The sequence below is a fragment of the Triturus cristatus genome, chromosome 4_1, assembly GCF_964204655.1.
Source record: "Triturus cristatus chromosome 4_1, aTriCri1.1, whole genome shotgun sequence".
Lineage (NCBI taxonomy): Eukaryota > Metazoa > Chordata > Amphibia > Caudata > Salamandridae > Triturus > Triturus cristatus.
In genome coordinates, this window is record NC_140585.1 from 118,206,104 (window position 1) to 118,227,742 (window position 21,639).

A 21,639-nucleotide genomic window follows, 5' to 3' on the forward strand; every position below is an offset into this window, starting at 1 on the left:
ATATATATATATATACATAGATAGATAGAAAGATAGATAGACAGATCGATAGATAGGTATTTATTTTAATCAATCATTTCTTAATAAAGCAGATTATTTTTGGCTAGGAATTTCTGATTTGTAATCATTTATGAAAAAAGATTGCTTCTCCTAACGAAAAGAAGCAAATCTGCCTATTACAATACTGTGAATTGATTGAGGGCATGCCCTAACCTCATGGAGGTGAGCACTGTTGAACTGAAGCCAATATGTCCTCGTTAGTATAGTGGTCAGTATCCCCGCCTGTCACGCGGGAGACCGGGGTTCAATTCCCCGACGGGGAGACGATTCCTTTTATTCACACAATTAAATAAAATTATGTACTTAATAACATTGTAAACTATATTTGTCATTATCCTTGTCTATTACGATTGAGATAAACGTTGAATTCAGTGATGGCCAAATTGCTTACTGATGTGTTAACTAAAAGTCAGAATATGCTCTGAATATTTCAATCTGCACAGACCATACCATCAAAAACAATTTACATCTATAATCTAATGGAAAATGGAATGAAGCAGTGGGGAATCTTATGCTTCTGCTCAACTCTAGGGGCTAGATTTAGAAGTGGAGTGGATGCTTTTTGTTAGTAGTGACCCCTGGTGGTAAGTGGTTATAAGCTGCAAATGGTAAAGTGAGCTGATTGTATATATATATATATATATATATATATACATATACATAGATAGATAGAAAGATAGATAGACAGATCGATAGATAGGTATTTATTTTAATCAATCATTTCTTATTAAAGCAGATTATTTTTGGCTTGGAATTTCTGATTTGTAATCATTTATGAAAAAAGATTGCTTCTCCTAACCAAAGGAAGCAAAGCTGCCTATTACAATACTGTGAATTGATTGAGGGCATGCCCTAACCGCATGGAGGTGAGCACTGTTGAACTGAAGCCATTATGTCCTCGTTAGTATAGTGGTCAGTATCCCCGCCTGTCACGCGGGAGACCGGGGTTCAATTCCCCGACGGGGAGACGATTCCTTTTATTCACACAATTAAATAAAATGATGTACTTAATAACATTGTAAACTATATTTGTCATTATCCTTGTCTATTACGATTGAGATAAATGTTGAATTCAGTGATGGCCAAATTGCTTACTGATGTGTTAACTAAAAGTCAGAATATGCTCTGAATATTTCAATCTGCACAGACCATACCATCAAAAACAATTTACATCTATAATCTAATGGAAAATGGAATGAAGCAGTGGGGAATCTTATGCTTCTGCTCAACTCTAGGGGCTAGATTTAGAAGTGGAGTGGATGCTTTTTGTTAGTAGTGACCCCTGGTGGTAAGTGGTTATAAGCTGCAAATGGTGAAGTGAGCTGATTGTATATATATATATATATATATACATATACATAGATAGATAGAAAGATAGATAGACAGATCGATAGATAGGTATTTATTTTAATCAATCATTTCTTATTAAAGCAGATTATTTTTGGCTAGGAATTTCTGATTTGTAATCATTTATGAAAAAAGATTGCTTCTCCTAACCAAAGGAAGCAAAGCTGCCTATTACAATACTGTGAATTGATTGAGGGCATGCCCTAACCGCATGGAGGTGAGCACTGTTGAACTGAAGTCAATATGTCCTCGTTAGTATAGTGGTCAGTATCCCCGCCTGTTACGCGGGAGACCTGGGTTCAATTCCCCGACGGGGAGACGATTCCTTTTATTCACACAATTAAATAAAATGATGTACTTAATAACATTGTAAACTATATTTGTCATTATCCTTGTCTATTACGATTGAGATAAACGTTGAATTCAGTGATGGCCAAATTGCTTACTGATGTGTTAACTAAAAGTCAGAATATGCTCTGAATATTTCAATCTGCACAGACCATACCATCAAAAACAATTTACATCTATAATCTAATGGAAAATGGAATGAAGCAGTGGGGAATCTTATGCTTCTGCTCAACTCTAGGGGCTAGATTTAGAAGTGGAGTGGATGCTTTTTGTTAGTAGTGACCCCTGGTGGTAAGTGGTTATAAGCTGCAAATGGTAAAGTGAGCTGATTGTATATATATATATATATATATATACATATACATAGATAGATAGAAAGATAGATAGACAGATCGATAGATAGGTATTTATTTTAATCAATCATTTCTTATTAAAGCAGATTATTTTTGGCTAGGAATTTCTGATTTGTAATCATTTATGAAAAAATATTGCTTCTCCTAACCAAAGGAAGCAAAGCTGCCTATTACAATACTGTGAATTGATTGAGGGCATGCCCTAACCGCATGGAGGTGAGCACTGTTGAACTGAAGCCAATATGTCCTCGTTAGTATAGTGGTCAGTATCCCCGCCTGTCACGCGGGAGACCGGGCTTCAATTCCCAGACGGGGAGACGATTCCTTTTATTCACACAATTAAATAAAATGATGTACTTAATAACATTGTAAACTAGATTTGTCATTATCCTTGTCTATTATGATTGAGATAAACGTTGAATTCAGTGATGGCCAAATTGCTTACTGATGTGTTAACTAAAAGTCAGAATATGCTCTGAATATTTCAATCTGCACAGACCATACCATCAAAAACAATTTACATCTATAATCTAATGGAAAATGGAATGAAGCAGTGGGGAATCTTATGCTTCTGCTCAACTCTAGGGGCTAGATTTAGAAGTGGAGTGGATGCTTTTTGTTAGTAGTGACCCCTGGTGGTAAGTGGTTATAAGCTGCAAATGGTAAAGTGAGCTGATTGTATATATATATATATATATATATATACATATACATAGATAGATAGAAAGATAGATAGACAGATCGATAGATAGGTATTTATTTTAATCAATCATTTCTTATTAAAGCAGATTATTTTTGGCTAGGAATTTCTGATTTGTAATCATTTATGAAAAAATATTGCTTCTCCTAACCAAAGGAAGCAAAGCTGCCTATTACAATACTGTGAATTGATTGAGGGCATGCCCTAACCGCATGGAGGTGAGCACTGTTGAACTGAAGCCAATATGTCCTCGTTAGTATAGTGGTCAGTATCCCCGCCTGTCACGCGGGAGACCGGGGTTCAATTCCCCGACGGGGAGACGATTCCTTTTATTCACACAATTAAATAAAATGATGTACTTAATAACATTGTAAACTAGATTTGTCATTATCCTTGTCTATTACGATTGAGATAAACGTTGAATTCAGTGATGGCCAAATTGCTTACTGATGTGTTAACTAAAAGTCAGAATATGCTCTGAATATTTCAATCTGCACAGACCATACCATCAAAAACAATTTACATCTATAATCTAATGGAAAATGGAATGAAGCAGTGGGGAATCTTATGCTTCTGCTCAACTCTAGGGGCTAGATTTAGAAGTGGAGTGGCTGCTTTTTGTTAGTAGTGACCCCTGGTGGTAAATGGTTATAAGCTGCAAATGGTAAAGTGAGCTGATTTTATATATATATATATATATATATATACATAGATAGATAGAAAGATAGATAGACAGATCGATAGATAGGTATTTATTTTAATCAATCATTTCTTAATAAAGCAGATTATTTTTGGCTAGGAATTTCTGATTTGTAATCATTTATGAAAAAAGATTGCTTCTCCTAACGAAAAGAAGCAAAGCTGCCTATTACAATACTGTGAATTGATTGAGGGCATGCCCTAACCTCATGGAGGTGAGCACTGTTGAACTGAAGCCAATATGTCCTCGTTAGTATAGTGGTCAGTATCCCCGCCTGTCACGCGGGAGACCGGGGTTCAATTCCCCGACGGGGAGACGATTCCTTTTATTCACTCAATTAAATAAAATTATGTACTTAATAACATTGTAAACTATATTTGTCATTATCCTTGTCTATTACGATTGAGATAAACGTTGAATTCAGTGATGGCCAAATTGCTTACTGATGTGTTAACTAAAAGTCAGAATATGCTCTGAATATTTCAATCTGCACAGACCATACCATCAAAAACAATTTACATCTATAATCTAATGGAAAATGGAATGAAGCAGTGGGGAATCTTATGCTTCTGCTCAACTCTAGGGGCTAGATTTAGAAGTGGAGTGGATGCTTTTTGTTAGTAGTGACCCCTGGTGGTAAGTGGTTATAAGCTGCAAATGGTAAAGTGAGCTGATTGTATATATATATATATATATATATACATATACATAGATAGATAGAAAGATAGATAGACAGATCGATAGATAGGTATTTATTTTAATCAATCATTTCTTATTAAAGCAGATTATTTTTGGCTAGGAATTTCTGATTTGTAATCATTTATGAAAAAATATTGCTTCTCCTAACCAAAGGAAGCAAAGCTGCCTATTACAATACTGTGAATTGATTGAGGGCATGCCCTAACCGCATGGAGGTGAGCACTGTTGAACTGAAGCCAATATGTCCTCGTTAGTATAGTGGTCAGTATCCCCGCCTGTCACGCGGGAGACCGGGCTTCAATTCCCAGACGGGGAGACGATTCCTTTTATTCACACAATTAAATAAAATGATGTACTTAATAACATTGTAAACTAGATTTGTCATTATCCTTGTCTATTATGATTGAGATAAACGTTGAATTCAGTGATGGCCAAATTGCTTACTGATGTGTTAACTAAAAGTCAGAATATGCTCTGAATATTTCAATCTGCACAGACCATACCATCAAAAACAATTTACATCTATAATCTAATGGAAAATGGAATGAAGCAGTGGGGAATCTTATGCTTCTGCTCAACTCTAGGGGCTAGATTTAGAAGTGGAGTGGATGCTTTTTGTTAGTAGTGACCCCTGGTGGTAAGTGGTTATAAGCTGCAAATGGTAAAGTGAGCTGATTGTATATATATATATATATATATATATACATATACATAGATAGATAGAAAGATAGATAGACAGATCGATAGATAGGTATTTATTTTAATCAATCATTTCTTATTAAAGCAGATTATTTTTGGCTAGGAATTTCTGATTTGTAATCATTTATGAAAAAATATTGCTTCTCCTAACCAAAGGAAGCAAAGCTGCCTATTACAATACTGTGAATTGATTGAGGGCATGCCCTAACCGCATGGAGGTGAGCACTGTTGAACTGAAGCCAATATGTCCTCGTTAGTATAGTGGTCAGTATCCCCGCCTGTCACGCGGGAGACCGGGGTTCAATTCCCCGACGGGGAGACGATTCCTTTTATTCACACAATTAAATAAAATGATGTACTTAATAACATTGTAAACTAGATTTGTCATTATCCTTGTCTATTACGATTGAGATAAACGTTGAATTCAGTGATGGCCAAATTGCTTACTGATGTGTTAACTAAAAGTCAGAATATGCTCTGAATATTTCAATCTGCACAGACCATACCATCAAAAACAATTTACATCTATAATCTAATGGAAAATGGAATGAAGCAGTGGGGAATCTTATGCTTCTGCTCAACTCTAGGGGCTAGATTTAGAAGTGGAGTGGCTGCTTTTTGTTAGTAGTGACCCCTGGTGGTAAATGGTTATTAGCTGCAAATGGTAAAGTGAGCTGATTTTATATATATATATATATATATATATACATAGATAGATAGAAAGATAGATAGACAGATCGATAGATAGGTATTTATTTTAATCAATCATTTCTTAATAAAGCAGATTATTTTTGGCTAGGAATTTCTGATTTGTAATCATTTATGAAAAAAGATTGCTTCTCCTAACGAAAAGAAGCAAAGCTGCCTATTACAATACTGTGAATTGATTGAGGGCATGCCCTAACCTCATGGAGGTGAGCACTGTTGAACTGAAGCCAATATGTCCTCGTTAGTATAGTGGTCAGTATCCCCGCCTGTCACGCGGGAGACCGGGGTTCAATTCCCCGACGGGGAGACGATTCCTTTTATTCACACAATTAAATAAAATTATGTACTTAATAACATTGTAAACTATATTTGTCATTATCCTTGTCTATTACGATTGAGATAAACGTTGAATTCAGTGATGGCCAAATTGCTTACTGATGTGTTAACTAAAAGTCAGAATATGCTCTGAATATTTCAATCTGCACAGACCATACCATCAAAAACAATTTACATCTATAATCTAATGGAAAATGGAATGAAGCAGTGGGGAATCTTATGCTTCTGCTCAACTCTAGGGGCTAGATTTAGAAGTGGAGTGGATGCTTTTTGTTAGTAGTGACCCCTGGTGGTAAGTGGTTATAAGCTGCAAATGGTAAAGTGAGCTGATTGTATATATATATATATATATATATATACATATACATAGATAGATAGAAAGATAGATAGACAGATCGATAGATAGGTATTTATTTTAATCAATCATTTCTTATTAAAGCAGATTATTTTTGGCTAGGAATTTCTGATTTGTAATCATTTATGAAAAAAGATTGCTTCTCCTAACCAAAGGAAGCAAAGCTGCCTATTACAATACTGTGAATTGATTGAGGGCATGCCCTAACCGCATGGAGGTGAGCACTGTTGAACTGAAGCCAATATGTCCTCGTTAGTATAGTGGTCAGTATCCCCGCCTGTCACGCGGGAGACCGGGGTTCAATTCCCCGACGGGGAGACGATTCCTTTTATTCACACAATTAAATAAAATGATGTACTTAATAACATTGTAAACTATATTTGTCATTATCCTTGTCTATTACGATTGAGATAAATGTTGAATTCAGTGATGGCCAAATTGCTTACTGATGTGTTAACTAAAAGTCAGAATATGCTCTGAATATTTCAATCTGCACAGACCATACCATCAAAAACAATTTACATCTATAATCTAATGGAAAATGGAATGAAGCAGTGGGGAATCTTATGCTTCTGCTCAACTCTAGGGGCTAGATTTAGAAGTGGAGTGGCTGCTTTTTGTTAGTAGTGACCCCTGGTGGTAAATGGTTATAAGCTGCAAATGGTAAAGTGAGCTGATTTTATATATATATATATATATATATATACATAGATAGATAGAAAGATAGATAGACAGATCGATAGATAGGTATTTATTTTAATCAATCATTTCTTATTAAAGCAGATTATTTTTGGCTAGGAATTTCTGATTTGTAATCATTTATGAAAAAAGATTGCTTCTCCTAACCAAAGGAAGCAAAGCTGCCTATTACAATACTGTGAATTGATTGAGGGCATGCCCTAACCGCATGGAGGTGAGCACTGTTGAACTGAAGCCAATATGTCCTCGTTAGTATAGTGGTCAGTATCCCCGCCTGTCACGCGGGAGACCGGGGTTCAATTCCCCGACGGGGAGACGATTCCTTTTATTCACACAATTAAATAAAATGATGTACTTAATAACATTGTAAACTAGATTTGTCATTATCCTTGTCTATTACGATTGAGATAAACGTTGAATTCAGTGATGGCCAAATTGCTTACTGATGTGTTAACTAAAAGTCAGAATATGCTCTGAATATTTCAATCTGCACAGACCATACCATCAAAAACAATTTACATCTATAATCTAATGGAAAATGGAATGAAGCAGTGGGGAATCTTATGCTTCTGCTCAACTCTAGGGGCTAGATTTAGAAGTGGAGTGGATGCTTTTTGTTAGTAGTGACCCCTGGTGGTAAGTGGTTATAAGCTGCAAATGGTAAAGTGAGCTGATTGTATATATATATATATATATATATACATATACATAGATAGATAGAAAGATAGATAGACAGATCGATAGATAGGTATTTATTTTAATCAATCATTTCTTATTAAAGCAGATTATTTTTGGCTAGGAATTTCTGATTTGTAATCATTTATGAAAAAAGATTGCTTCTCCTAACCAAAGGAAGCAAAGCTGCCTATTACAATACTGTGAATTGATTGAGGGCATGCCCTAACCGCATGGAGGTGAGCACTGTTGAACTGAAGCCAATATGTCCTCGTTAGTATAGTGGTCAGTATCCCCGCCTGTCATGCGGGAGACCGGGGTTCAATTCCCCGACGGGGAGACGATTCCTTTTATTCACACAATTAAATAAAATGATGTACTTAATAACATTGTAAACTATATTTGTCATTATCCTTGTCTATTACGATTGAGATAAATGTTGAATTCAGTGATGGCCAAATTGCTTACTGATGTGTTAACTAAAAGTCAGAATATGCTCTGAATATTTCAATCTGCACAGACCATACCATCAAAAACAATTTACATCTATAATCTAATGGAAAATGGAATGAAGCAGTGGGGAATCTTATGCTTCTGCTCAACTCTAGGGGCTAGATTTAGAAGTGGAGTGGCTGCTTTTTGTTAGTAGTGACCCCTGGTGGTAAATGGTTATAAGCTGCAAATGGTAAAGTGAGCTGATTTTATATATATATATATATATATATATACATAGATAGATAGAAAGATAGATAGACAGATCGATAGATAGGTATTTATTTTAATCAATCATTTCTTAATAAAGCAGATTATTTTTGGCTAGGAATTTCTGATTTGTAATCATTTATGAAAAAAGATTGCTTCTCCTAACGAAAAGAAGCAAAGCTGCCTATTACAATACTGTGAATTGATTGAGGGCATGCCCTAACCTCATGGAGGTGAGCACTGTTGAACTGAAGCCAATATGTCCTCGTTAGTATAGTGGTCAGTATCCCCGCCTGTCACGCGGGAGACCGGGGTTCAATTCCCCGACGGGGAGACGATTCCTTTTATTCACACAATTAAATAAAATTATGTACTTAATAACATTGTAAACTATATTTGTCATTATCCTTGTCTATTACGATTGAGATAAACGTTGAATTCAGTGATGGCCAAATTGCTTACTGATGTGTTAACTAAAAGTCAGAATATGCTCTGAATATTTCAATCTGCACAGACCATACCATCAAAAACAATTTACATCTATAATCTAATGGAAAATGGAATGAAGCAGTGGGGAATCTTATGCTTCTGCTCAACTCTAGGGGCTAGATTTAGAAGTGGAGTGGATGCTTTTTGTTAGTAGTGACCCCTGGTGGTAAGTGGTTATAAGCTGCAAATGGTAAAGTGAGCTGATTGTATATATATATATATATATATATACATATACATAGATAGATAGAAAGATAGATAGACAGATCGATAGATAGGTATTTATTTTAATCAATCATTTCTTATTAAAGCAGATTATTTTTGGCTAGGAATTTCTGATTTGTAATCATTTATGAAAAAAGATTGCTTCTCCTAACCAAAGGAAGCAAAGCTGCCTATTACAATACTGTGAATTGATTGAGGGCATGCCCTAACCGCATGGAGGTGAGCACTGTTGAACTGAAGCCAATATGTCCTCGTTAGTATAGTGGTCAGTATCCCCGCCTGTCACGCGGGAGACCGGGGTTCAATTCCCCGACGGGGAGACGATTCCTTTTATTCACACAATTAAATAAAATGATGTACTTAATAACATTGTAAACTATATTTGTCATTATCCTTGTCTATTACGATTGAGATAAATGTTGAATTCAGTGATGGCCAAATTGCTTACTGATGTGTTAACTAAAAGTCAGAATATGCTCTGAATATTTCAATCTGCACAGACCATACCATCAAAAACAATTTACATCTATAATCTAATGGAAAATGGAATGAAGCAGTGGGGAATCTTATGCTTCTGCTCAACTCTAGGGGCTAGATTTAGAAGTGGAGTGGCTGCTTTTTGTTAGTAGTGACCCCTGGTGGTAAATGGTTATAAGCTGCAAATGGTAAAGTGAGCTGATTTTATATATATATATATATATATATATACATAGATAGATAGAAAGATAGATAGACAGATCGATAGATAGGTATTTATTTTAATCAATCATTTCTTAATAAAGCAGATTATTTTTGGCTAGGAATTTCTGATTTGTAATCATTTATGAAAAAAGATTGCTTCTCCTAACGAAAAGAAGCAAAGCTGCCTATTACAATACTGTGAATTGATTGAGGGCATGCCCTAACCGCATGGAGGTGAGCACTGTTGAACTGAAGCCAATATGTCCTCGTTAGTATAGTGGTCAGTATCCCCGCCTGTCACGCGGGAGACCGGGGTTCAATTCCCCGACGGGGAGACGATTCCTTTTATTCACACAATTAAATAAAATGATGTACTTAATAACATTGTAAACTATATTTGTCATTATCCTTGTCTATTACGATTGAGATAAATGTTGAATTCAGTGATGGCCAAATTGCTTACTGATGTGTTAACTAAAAGTCAGAATATGCTCTGAATATTTCAATCTGCACAGACCATACCATCAAAAACAATTTACATCTATAATCTAATGGAAAATGGAATGAAGCAGTGGGGAATCTTATGCTTCTGCTCAACTCTAGGGGCTAGATTTAGAAGTGGAGTGGCTGCTTTTTGTTAGTAGTGACCCCTGGTGGTAAATGGTTATAAGCTGCAAATGGTAAAGTGAGCTGATTTTATATATATATATATATATATATATACATAGATAGATAGAAAGATAGATAGACAGATCGATAGATAGGTATTTATTTTAATCAATCATTTCTTAATAAAGCAGATTATTTTTGGCTAGGAATTTCTGATTTGTAATCATTTATGAAAAAAGATTGCTTCTCCTAACGAAAAGAAGCAAAGCTGCCTATTACAATACTGTGAATTGATTGAGGGCATGCCCTAACCTCATGGAGGTGAGCACTGTTGAACTGAAGCCAATATGTCCTCGTTAGTATAGTGGTCAGTATCCCCGCCTGTCACGCGGGAGACCGGGGTTCAATTCCCCGACGGGGAGACGATTCCTTTTATTCACACAATTAAATAAAATGATGTACTTAATAACATTGTAAACTATATTTGTCATTATCCTTGTCTATTACGATTGAGATAAATGTTGAATTCAGTGATGGCCAAATTGCTTACTGATGTGTTAACTAAAAGTCAGAATATGCTCTGAATATTTCAATCTGCACAGACCATACCATCAAAAAAAATTTACATCTATAATCTAATGGAAAATGGAATGAAGCAGTGGGGAATCTTATGCTTCTGCTCAACTCTAGGGGCTAGATTTAGAAGTGGAGTGGATGCTTTTTGTTAGTAGTGACCCCTGGTGGTAAGTGGTTATAAGCTGCAAATGGTGAAGTGAGCTGATTGTATATATATATATATATATATACATATACATAGATAGATAGAAAGATAGATAGACAGATCGATAGATAGGTATTTATTTTAATCAATCATTTCTTATTAAAGCAGATTATTTTTGGCTAGGAATTTCTGATTTGTAATCATTTATGAAAAAAGATTGCTTCTCCTAACCAAAGGAAGCAAAGCTGCCTATTACAATACTGTGAATTGATTGAGGGCATGCCCTAACCGCATGGAGGTGAGCACTGTTGAACTGAAGTCAATATGTCCTCGTTAGTATAGTGGTCAGTATCCTCGCCTGTCACGCGGGAGACCTGGGTTCAATTCCCCGACGGGGAGACGATTCCTTTTATTCACACAATTAAATAAAATGATGTACTTAATAACATTGTAAACTATATTTGTCATTATCCTTGTCTATTACGATTGAGATAAACGTTGAATTCAGTGATGGCCAAATAGCTTACTGATGTGTTAACTAAAAGTCAGAATATGCTCTGAATATTTCAATCTGCACAGACCATACCATCAAAAACAATTTACATCTATAATCTAATGGAAAATGGAATGAAGCAGTGGGGAATCTTATGCTTCTGCTCAACTCTAGGGGCTAGATTTAGAAGTGGAGTGGATGCTTTTTGTTAGTAGTGACCCCTGGTGGTAAGTGGTTATAAGCTGCAAATGGTAAAGTGAGCTGATTGTATATATATATATATATATATATATACATATACATAGATAGATAGAAAGATAGATAGACAGATCGATAGATAGGTATTTATTTTAATCAATCATTTCTTATTAAAGCAGATTATTTTTGGCTAGGAATTTCTGATTTGTAATCATTTATGAAAAAAGATTGCTTCTCCTAACCAAAGGAAGCAAAGCTGCCTATTACAATACTGTGAATTGATTGAGGGCATGCCCTAACCGAATGGAGGTGAGCACTGTTGAACTGAAGCCAATATGTCCTCGTTAGTATAGTGGTCAGTATCCCCGCCTGTCACGCGGGAGACCGGGGTTCAATTCCCCGACGGGGAGACGATTCCTTTTATTCACACAATTAAATAAAATGATGTACTTAATAACATTGTAAACTATATTTGTCATTATCCTTGTCTATTACGATTGAGATAAATGTTGAATTCAGTGATGGCCAAATTGCTTACTGATGTGTTAACTAAAAGTCAGAATATGCTCTGAATATTTCAATCTGCACAGACCATACCATCAAAAACAATTTACATCTATAATCTAATGGAAAATGGAATGAAGCAGTGGGGAATCTTATGCTTCTGCTCAACTCTAGGGGCTAGATTTAGAAGTGGAGTGGATGCTTTTTGTTAGTAGTGACCCCTGGTGGTAAGTGGTTATAAGCTGCAAATGGTGAAGTGAGCTGATTGTATATATATATATATATATATATATATACATATACATAGATAGATAGAAAGATAGATAGACAGATCGATAGATAGGTATTTATTTTAATCAATCATTTCTTATTAAAGCAGATTATTTTTGGCTAGGAATTTCTGATTTGTAATCATTTATGAAAAAATATTGCTTCTCCTAACCAAAGGAAGCAAAGCTGCCTCATACAATACTGTGAATTGATTGAGGGCATGCCCTAACCGCATGGAGGTGAGCACTGTTGAACTGAAGCCAATATGTCCTCCTTAGTATAGTGGTCAGTATCCCCACCTGTCACGCGGGAGACTGGGGTTCAATTCCCCGACGGGGAGACGATTCCTTTTATTCACACAATTAAATAAAATGATGTACTTAATAACATTGTAAACTATATTTGTCATTATCCTTGTCTATTACGATTGAGATAAACGTTGAATTCAGTGATGGCCAAATTGCTTACTGATGTGTTAACTAAAAGTCAGAATATGCTCTGAATATTTCAATCTGCACAGACCATACCATCAAAAACAATTTACATCTATAATCTAATGGAAAATGGAATGAAGCAGTGGGGAATCTTATGCTTCTGCTCAACTCTAGGGGCTAGATTTAGAAGTGGAGTGGATGCTTTTTGTTAGTAGTGACCCCTGGTGGTAAGTGGTTATAAGCTGCAAATGGTAAAGTGAGCTGATTGTATATATATATATATATATATATATACATATACATAGATAGATAGAAAGATAGATAGACAGATCGATAGATAGGTATTTATTTTAATCAATCATTTCTTATTAAAGCAGATTATTTTTGGCTAGGAATTTCTGATTTGTAATCATTTATGAAAAAAGATTGCTTCTCCTAACCAAAGGAAGCAAAGCTGCCTATTACAATACTGTGAATTGATTGAGGGCATGCCCTAACCGCATGGAGGTGAGCACTGTTGAACAGAAGCCAATATGTCCTCGTTAGTATAGTGGTCAGTATCCCCGCCTGTCACGCGGGAGACCTGGGTTCAATTCCCCGACGGGGAGACGATTCCTTTTATTCACACAATTAAATAAAATGATGTACTTAATAACATTGTAAACTATATTTGTCATTATCCTTGTCTATTACGATTGAGATAAACGTTGAATTCAGTGATGGCCAAATTGCTTACTGATGTGTTAACTAAAAGTCAGAATATGCTCTGAATATTTCAATCTGCACAGACCATACCATCAAAAACAATTTACATCTATAATCTAATGGAAAATGGAATGAAGCAGTGGGGAATCTTATGCTTCTGCTCAACTCTAGGGGCTAGATTTAGAAGTGGAGTGGATGCTTTTTGTTAGTAGTGACCCCTGGTGGTAAGTGGTTATAAGCTGCAAATGGTAAAGTGAGCTGATTGTATATATATATATATATATATATATATATACATATACATAGATAGATAGAATAGATAGATAGAAAGATAGATAGACAGATCGATAGATAGGTATTTATTTTAATCAATCATTTCTTATTAAAGCAGATTATTTTTGGCTAGGAATTTCTGATTTGTAATCATTTATGAAAAAAGATTGCTTCTCCTAACCAAAGGAAGCAAAGCTGCATATTACAATACTGTGAATTGATTGAGGGCATGCCCTAACCGCATGGAGGTGAGCACTGTTGAACTGAAGCCAATATGTCCTCGTTAGTATAGTGGTCAGTATCCCCGCCTGTCACGCGGGAGACCGGGGTTCAATTCCCCGACGGGGAGACGATTCCTTTTATTCACACAATTAAATAAAATGATGTACTTAATAACATTGTAAACTATATTTGTCATTATCCTTGTCTATTACGATTGAGATAAACGTTGAATTCAGTGATGGCCAAATTGCTTACTGATGTGTTAACTAAAAGTCAGAATATGCTCTGAATATTTCAATCTGCACAGACCATACCATCAAAAACAATTTACATCTATAATCTAATGGAAAATGGAATGAAGCAGTGGGGAATCTTATGCTTCTGCTCAACTCTAGGGGCTAGATTTAGAAGTGGAGTGGCTGCTTTTTGTTAGTAGTGACCCCTGGTGGTAAATGGTTATTAGCTGCAAATGGTAAAGTGAGCTGATTTTATATATATATATATATATATATATACATAGATAGATAGAAAGATAGATAGACAGATCGATAGATAGGTATTTATTTTAATCAATCATTTCTTAATAAAGCAGATTATTTTTGGCTAGGAATTTCTGATTTGTAATCATTTATGAAAAAAGATTGCTTCTCCTAACGAAAAGAAGCAAAGCTGCCTATTACAATACTGTGAATTGATTGAGGGCATGCCCTAACCTCATGGAGGTGAGCACTGTTGAACTGAAGCCAATATGTCCTCGTTAGTATAGTGGTCAGTATCCCCGCCTGTCACGCGGGAGACCGGGGTTCAATTCCCCGACGGGGAGACGATTCCTTTTATTCACACAATTAAATAAAATTATGTACTTAATAACATTGTAAACTATATTTGTCATTATCCTTGTCTATTACGATTGAGATAAACGTTGAATTCAGTGATGGCCAAATTGCTTACTGATGTGTTAACTAAAAGTCAGAATATGCTCTGAATATTTCAATCTGCACAGACCATACCATCAAAAACAATTTACATCTATAATCTAATGGAAAATGGAATGAAGCAGTGGGGAATCTTATGCTTCTGCTCAACTCTAGGGGCTAGATTTAGAAGTGGAGTGGATGCTTTTTGTTAGTAGTGACCCCTGGTGGTAAGTGGTTATAAGCTGCAAATGGTAAAGTGAGCTGATTGTATATATATATATATATATATATATACATATACATAGATAGATAGAAAGATAGATAGACAGATCGATAGATAGGTATTTATTTTAATCAATCATTTCTTATTAAAGCAGATTATTTTTGGCTAGGAATTTCTGATTTGTAATCATTTATGAAAAAAGATTGCTTCTCCTAACCAAAGGAAGCAAAGCTGCCTATTACAATACTGTGAATTGATTGAGGGCATGCCCTAACCGCATGGAGGTGAGCACTGTTGAACTGAAGCCAATATGTCCTCGTTAGTATAGTGGTCAGTATCCCCGCCTGTCACGCGGGAGACCGGGGTTCAATTCCCCGACGGGGAGACGATTCCTTTTATTCACACAATTAAATAAAATGATGTACTTAATAACATTGTAAACTATATTTGTCATTATCCTTGTCTATTACGATTGAGATAAATGTTGAATTCAGTGATGGCCAAATTGCTTACTGATGTGTTAACTAAAAGTCAGAATATGCTCTGAATATTTCAATCTGCACAGACCATACCATCAAAAACAATTTACATCTATAATCTAATGGAAAATGGAATGAAGCAGTGGGGAATCTTATGCTTCTGCTCAACTCTAGGGGCTAGATTTAGAAGTGGAGTGGCTGCTTTTTGTTAGTAGTGACCCCTGGTGGTAAATGGTTATAAGCTGCAAATGGTAAAGTGAGCTGATTTTATATATATATATATATATATATATACATAGATAGATAGAAAGATAGATAGACAGATCGATAGATAGGTATTTATTTTAATCAATCATTTCTTATTAAAGCAGATTATTTTTGGCTAGGAATTTCTGATTTGTAATCATTTATGAAAAAAGATTGCTTCTCCTAACCAAAGGAAGCAAAGCTGCCTATTACAATACTGTGAATTGATTGAGGGCATGCCCTAACCGCATGGAGGTGAGCACTGTTGAACTGAAGCCAATATGTCCTCGTTAGTATAGTGGTCAGTATCCCCGCCTGTCACGCGGGAGACCGGGGTTCAATTCCCCGACGGGGAGACGATTCCTTTTATTCACACAATTAAATAAAATGATGTACTTAATAACATTGTAAACTAGATTTGTCATTATCCTTGTCTATTACGATTGAGATAAACGTTGAATTCAGTGATGGCCAAATTGCTTACTGATGTGTTAACTAAAAGTCAGAATATGCTCTGAATATTTCAATCTGCACAGACCATACCATCAAAAACAATTTACATCTATAATCTAATGGAAAATGGAATGAAGCAGTGGGGAATCTTATGCTTCTGCTCAACTCTAGGGGCTAGATTTAGAAGTGGAGTGGATGCTTTTTGTTAGTAGTGACCCCTGGTGGTAAGTGGTTATAAGCTGCAAATGGTAAAGTGAGCTGATTGTATATATATATATATATATATATACATATACATAGATAGATAGAAAGATAGATAGACAGATCGATAGATAGGTATTTATTTTAATCAATCATTTCTTATTAAAGCAGATTATTTTTGGCTAGGAATTTCTGATTTGTAATCATTTATGAAAAAAGATTGCTTCTCCTAACCAAAGGAAGCAAAGCTGCCTATTACAATACTGTGAATTGATTGAGGGCATGCCCTAACCGCATGGAGGTGAGCACTGTTGAACTGAAGCCAATATGTCCTCGTTAGTATAGTGGTCAGTATCCCCGCCTGTCATGCGGGAGACCGGGGTTCAATTCCCCGACGGGGAGACGATTCCTTTTATTCACACAATTAAATAAAATGATGTACTTAATAACATTGTAAACTATATTTGTCATTATCCTTGTCTATTACGATTGAGATAAATGTTGAATTCAGTGATGGCCAAATTGCTTACTGATGTGTTAACTAAAAGTCAGAATATGCTCTGAATATTTCAATCTGCACAGACCATACCATCAAAAACAATTTACATCTATAATCTAATGGAAAATGGAATGAAGCAGTGGGGAATCTTATGCTTCTGCTCAACTCTAGGGGCTAGATTTAGAAGTGGAGTGGCTGCTTTTTGTTAGTAGTGACCCCTGGTGGTAAATGGTTATAAGCTGCAAATGGTAAAGTGAGCTGATTTTATATATATATATATATATATATATACATAGATAGATAGAAAGATAGATAGACAGATCGATAGATAGGTATTTATTTTAATCAATCATTTCTTAATAAAGCAGATTATTTTTGGCTAGGAATTTCTGATTTGTAATCATTTATGAAAAAAGATTGCTTCTCCTAACGAAAAGAAGCAAAGCTGCCTATTACAATACTGTGAATTGATTGAGGGCATGCCCTAACCTCATGGAGGTGAGCACTGTTGAACTGAAGCCAATATGTCCTCGTTAGTATAGTGGTCAGTATCCCCGCCTGTCACGCGGGAGACCGGGGTTCAATTCCCCGACGGGGAGACGATTCCTTTTATTCACACAATTAAATAAAATTATGTACTTAATAACATTGTAAACTATATTTGTCATTATCCTTGTCTATTACGATTGAGATAAACGTTGAATTCAGTGATGGCCAAATTGCTTACTGATGTGTTAACTAAAAGTCAGAATATGCTCTGAATATTTCAATCTGCACAGACCATACCATCAAAAACAATTTACATCTATAATCTAATGGAAAATGGAATGAAGCAGTGGGGAATCTTATGCTTCTGCTCAACTCTAGGGGCTAGATTTAGAAGTGGAGTGGATGCTTTTTGTTAGTAGTGACCCCTGGTGGTAAGTGGTTATAAGCTGCAAATGGTAAAGTGAGCTGATTGTATATATATATATATATATATATACATATACATAGATAGATAGAAAGATAGATAGACAGATCGATAGATAGGTATTTATTTTAATCAATCATTTCTTATTAAAGCAGATTATTTTTGGCTAGGAATTTCTGATTTGTAATCATTTATGAAAAAAGATTGCTTCTCCTAACCAAAGGAAGCAAAGCTGCCTATTACAATACTGTGAATTGATTGAGGGCATGCCCTAACCGCATGGAGGTGAGCACTGTTGAACTGAAGCCAATATGTCCTCGTTAGTATAGTGGTCAGTATCCCCGCCTGTCACGCGGGAGACCGGGGTTCAATTCCCCGACGGGGAGACGATTCCTTTTATTCACACAATTAAATAAAATGATGTACTTAATAACATTGTAAACTATATTTGTCATTATCCTTGTCTATTACGATTGAGATAAATGTTGAATTCAGTGATGGCCAAATTGCTTACTGATGTGTTAACTAAAAGTCAGAATATGCTCTGAATATTTCAATCTGCACAGACCATACCATCAAAAACAATTTACATCTATAATCTAATGGAAAATGGAATGAAGCAGTGGGGAATCTTATGCTTCTGCTCAACTCTAGGGGCTAGATTTAGAAGTGGAGTGGCTGCTTTTTGTTAGTAGTGACCCCTGGTGGTAAATGGTTATAAGCTGCAAATGGTAAAGTGAGCTGATTTTATATATATATATATATATATATATACATAGATAGATAGAAAGATAGATAGACAGATCGATAGATAGGTATTTATTTTAATCAATCATTTCTTAATAAAGCAGATTATTTTTGGCTAGGAATTTCTGATTTGTAATCATTTATGAAAAAAGATTGCTTCTCCTAACGAAAAGAAGCAAAGCTGCCTATTACAATACTGTGAATTGATTGAGGGCATGCCCTAACCTCATGGAGGTGAGCACTGTTGAACTGAAGCCAATATGTCCTCGTTAGTATAGTGGTCAGTATCCCCGCCTGTCACGCGGGAGACCGGGGTTCAATTCCCCGACGGGGAGACGATTCCTTTTATTCACACAATTAAATAAAATTATGTACTTAATAACATTGTAAACTATATTTGTCATTATCCTTGTCTATTACGATTGAGATAAACGTTGAATTCAGTGATGGCCAAATTGCTTACTGATGTGTTAACTAAAAGTCAGAATATGCTCTGAATATTTCAATCTGCACAGACCATACCATCAAAAACAATTTACATCTATAATCTAATGGAAAATGGAATGAAGCAGTGGGGAATCTTATGCTTCTGCTCAACTCTAGGGGCTAGATTTAGAAGTGGAGTGGATGCTTTTTGTTAGTAGTGACCCCTGGTGGTAAGTGGTTATAAGCTGCAAATGGTAAAGTGAGCTGATTGTATATATATATATATATATATATACATATACATAGATAGATAGAAAGATAGATAGACAGATCGATAGATAGGTATTTATTTTAATCAATCATTTCTTATTAAAGCAGATTATTTTTGGCTAGGAATTTCTGATTTGTAATCATTTATGAAAAAAGATTGCTTCTCCTAACCAAAGGAAGCAAAGCTGCCTATTACAATACTGTGAATTGATTGAGGGCATGCCCTAACCGCATGGAGGTGAGCACTGTTGAACTGAAGCCAATATGTCCTCGTTAGTATAGTGGTCAGTATCCCCGCCTGTCACGCGGGAGACCGGGGTTCAATTCCCCGACGGGGAGACGATTCCTTTTATTCACACAATTAAATAAAATGATGTACTTAATAACATTGTAAACTATATTTGTCATTATCCTTGTCTATTACGATTGAGATAAATGTTGAATTCAGTGATGGCCAAATTGCTTACTGATGTGTTAACTAAAAGTCAGAATATGCTCTGAATATTTCAATCTGCACAGACCATACCATCAAAAACAATTTACATCTATAATCTAATGGAAAATGGAATGAAGCAGTGGGGAATCTTATGCTTCTGCTCAACTCTAGGGGCTAGATTTAGAAGTGGAGTGGCTGCTTTTTGTTAGTAGTGACCCCTGGTGGTAAATGGTTATAAGCTGCAAATGGTAAAGTGAGCTGATTTTATATATATATATATATATATATATACATAGATAGATAGAAAGATAGATAGACAGATCGATAGATAGGTATTTATTTTAATCAATCATTTCTTAATAAAGCAGATTATTTTTGGCTAGGAATTTCTGATTTGTAATCATTTATGAAAAAAGATTGCTTCTCCTAACGAAAAGAAGCAAAGCTGCCTATTACAATACTGTGAATTGATTGAGGGCATGCCCTAACCTCATGGAGGTGAGCACTGTTGAACTGAAGCCAATATGTCCTCGTTAGTATAGTGGTCAGTATCCCCGCCTGTCACGCGGGAGACCGGGGTTCAATTCCCCGACGGGGAGACGATTCCTTTTATTCACACAATTAAATAAAATGATGTACTTAATAACATTGTAAACTATATTTGTCATTATCCTTGTCTATTACGATTGAGATAAATGTTGAATTCAGTGATGGCCAAATTGCTTACTGATGTGTTAACTAAAAGTCAGAATATGCTCTGAATATTTCAATCTGCACAGACCATACCATCAAAAAAAATTTACATCTATAATCTAATGGAAAATGGAATGAAGCAGTGGGGAATCTTATGCTTCTGCTCAACTCTAGGGGCTAGATTTAGAAGTGGAGTGGATGCTTTTTGTTAGTAGTGACCCCTGGTGGTAAGTGGTTATAAGCTGCAAATGGTGAAGTGAGCTGATTGTATATATATATATATATATATACATATACATAGATAGATAGAAAGATAGATAGACAGATCGATAGATAGGTATTTATTTTAATCAATCATTTCTTATTAAAGCAGATTATTTTTGGCTAGGAATTTCTGATTTGTAATCATTTATGAAAAAAGATTGCTTCTCCTAACCAAAGGAAGCAAAGCTGCCTATTACAATACTGTGAATTGATTGAGGGCATGCCCTAACCGCATGGAGGTGAGCACTGTTGAACTGAAGTCAATATGTCCTCGTTAGTATAGTGGTCAGTATCCCCGCCTGTCACGCGGGAGACCTGGGTTCAATTCCCCGACGGGGAGACGATTCCTTTTATTCACACAATTAAATAAAATGATGTACTTAATAACATTGTAAACTATATTTGTCATTATCCTTGTCTATTACGATTGAGATAAACGTTGAATTCAGTGATGGCCAAATAGCTTACTGATGTGTTAACTAAAAGTCAGAATATGCTCTGAATATTTCAATCTGCACAGACCATACCATCAAAAACAATTTACATCTATAATCTAATGGAAAATGGAATGAAGCAGTGGGGAATCTTATGCTTCTGCTCAACTCTAGGGGCTAGATTTAGAAGTGGAGTGGATGCTTTTTGTTAGTAGTGACCCCTGGTGGTAAGT

At 35.6% G+C, this 21,639-nt stretch overlaps 1 non-coding gene across 1 annotated transcript; it reads left to right on the plus strand.

The window, feature by feature from the left end:
- The first annotated feature begins 1,653 nt into the window (after nt 1-1,653).
- Nucleotides 1,654-1,725, plus strand: TRNAN-GUU (transfer RNA asparagine (anticodon GUU)). Its single transcript has one exon. It is a non-coding gene; the product is annotated as a tRNA-Asn (tRNA).
- Nucleotides 1,726-21,639: the final 19,914 nt, after the last annotated feature.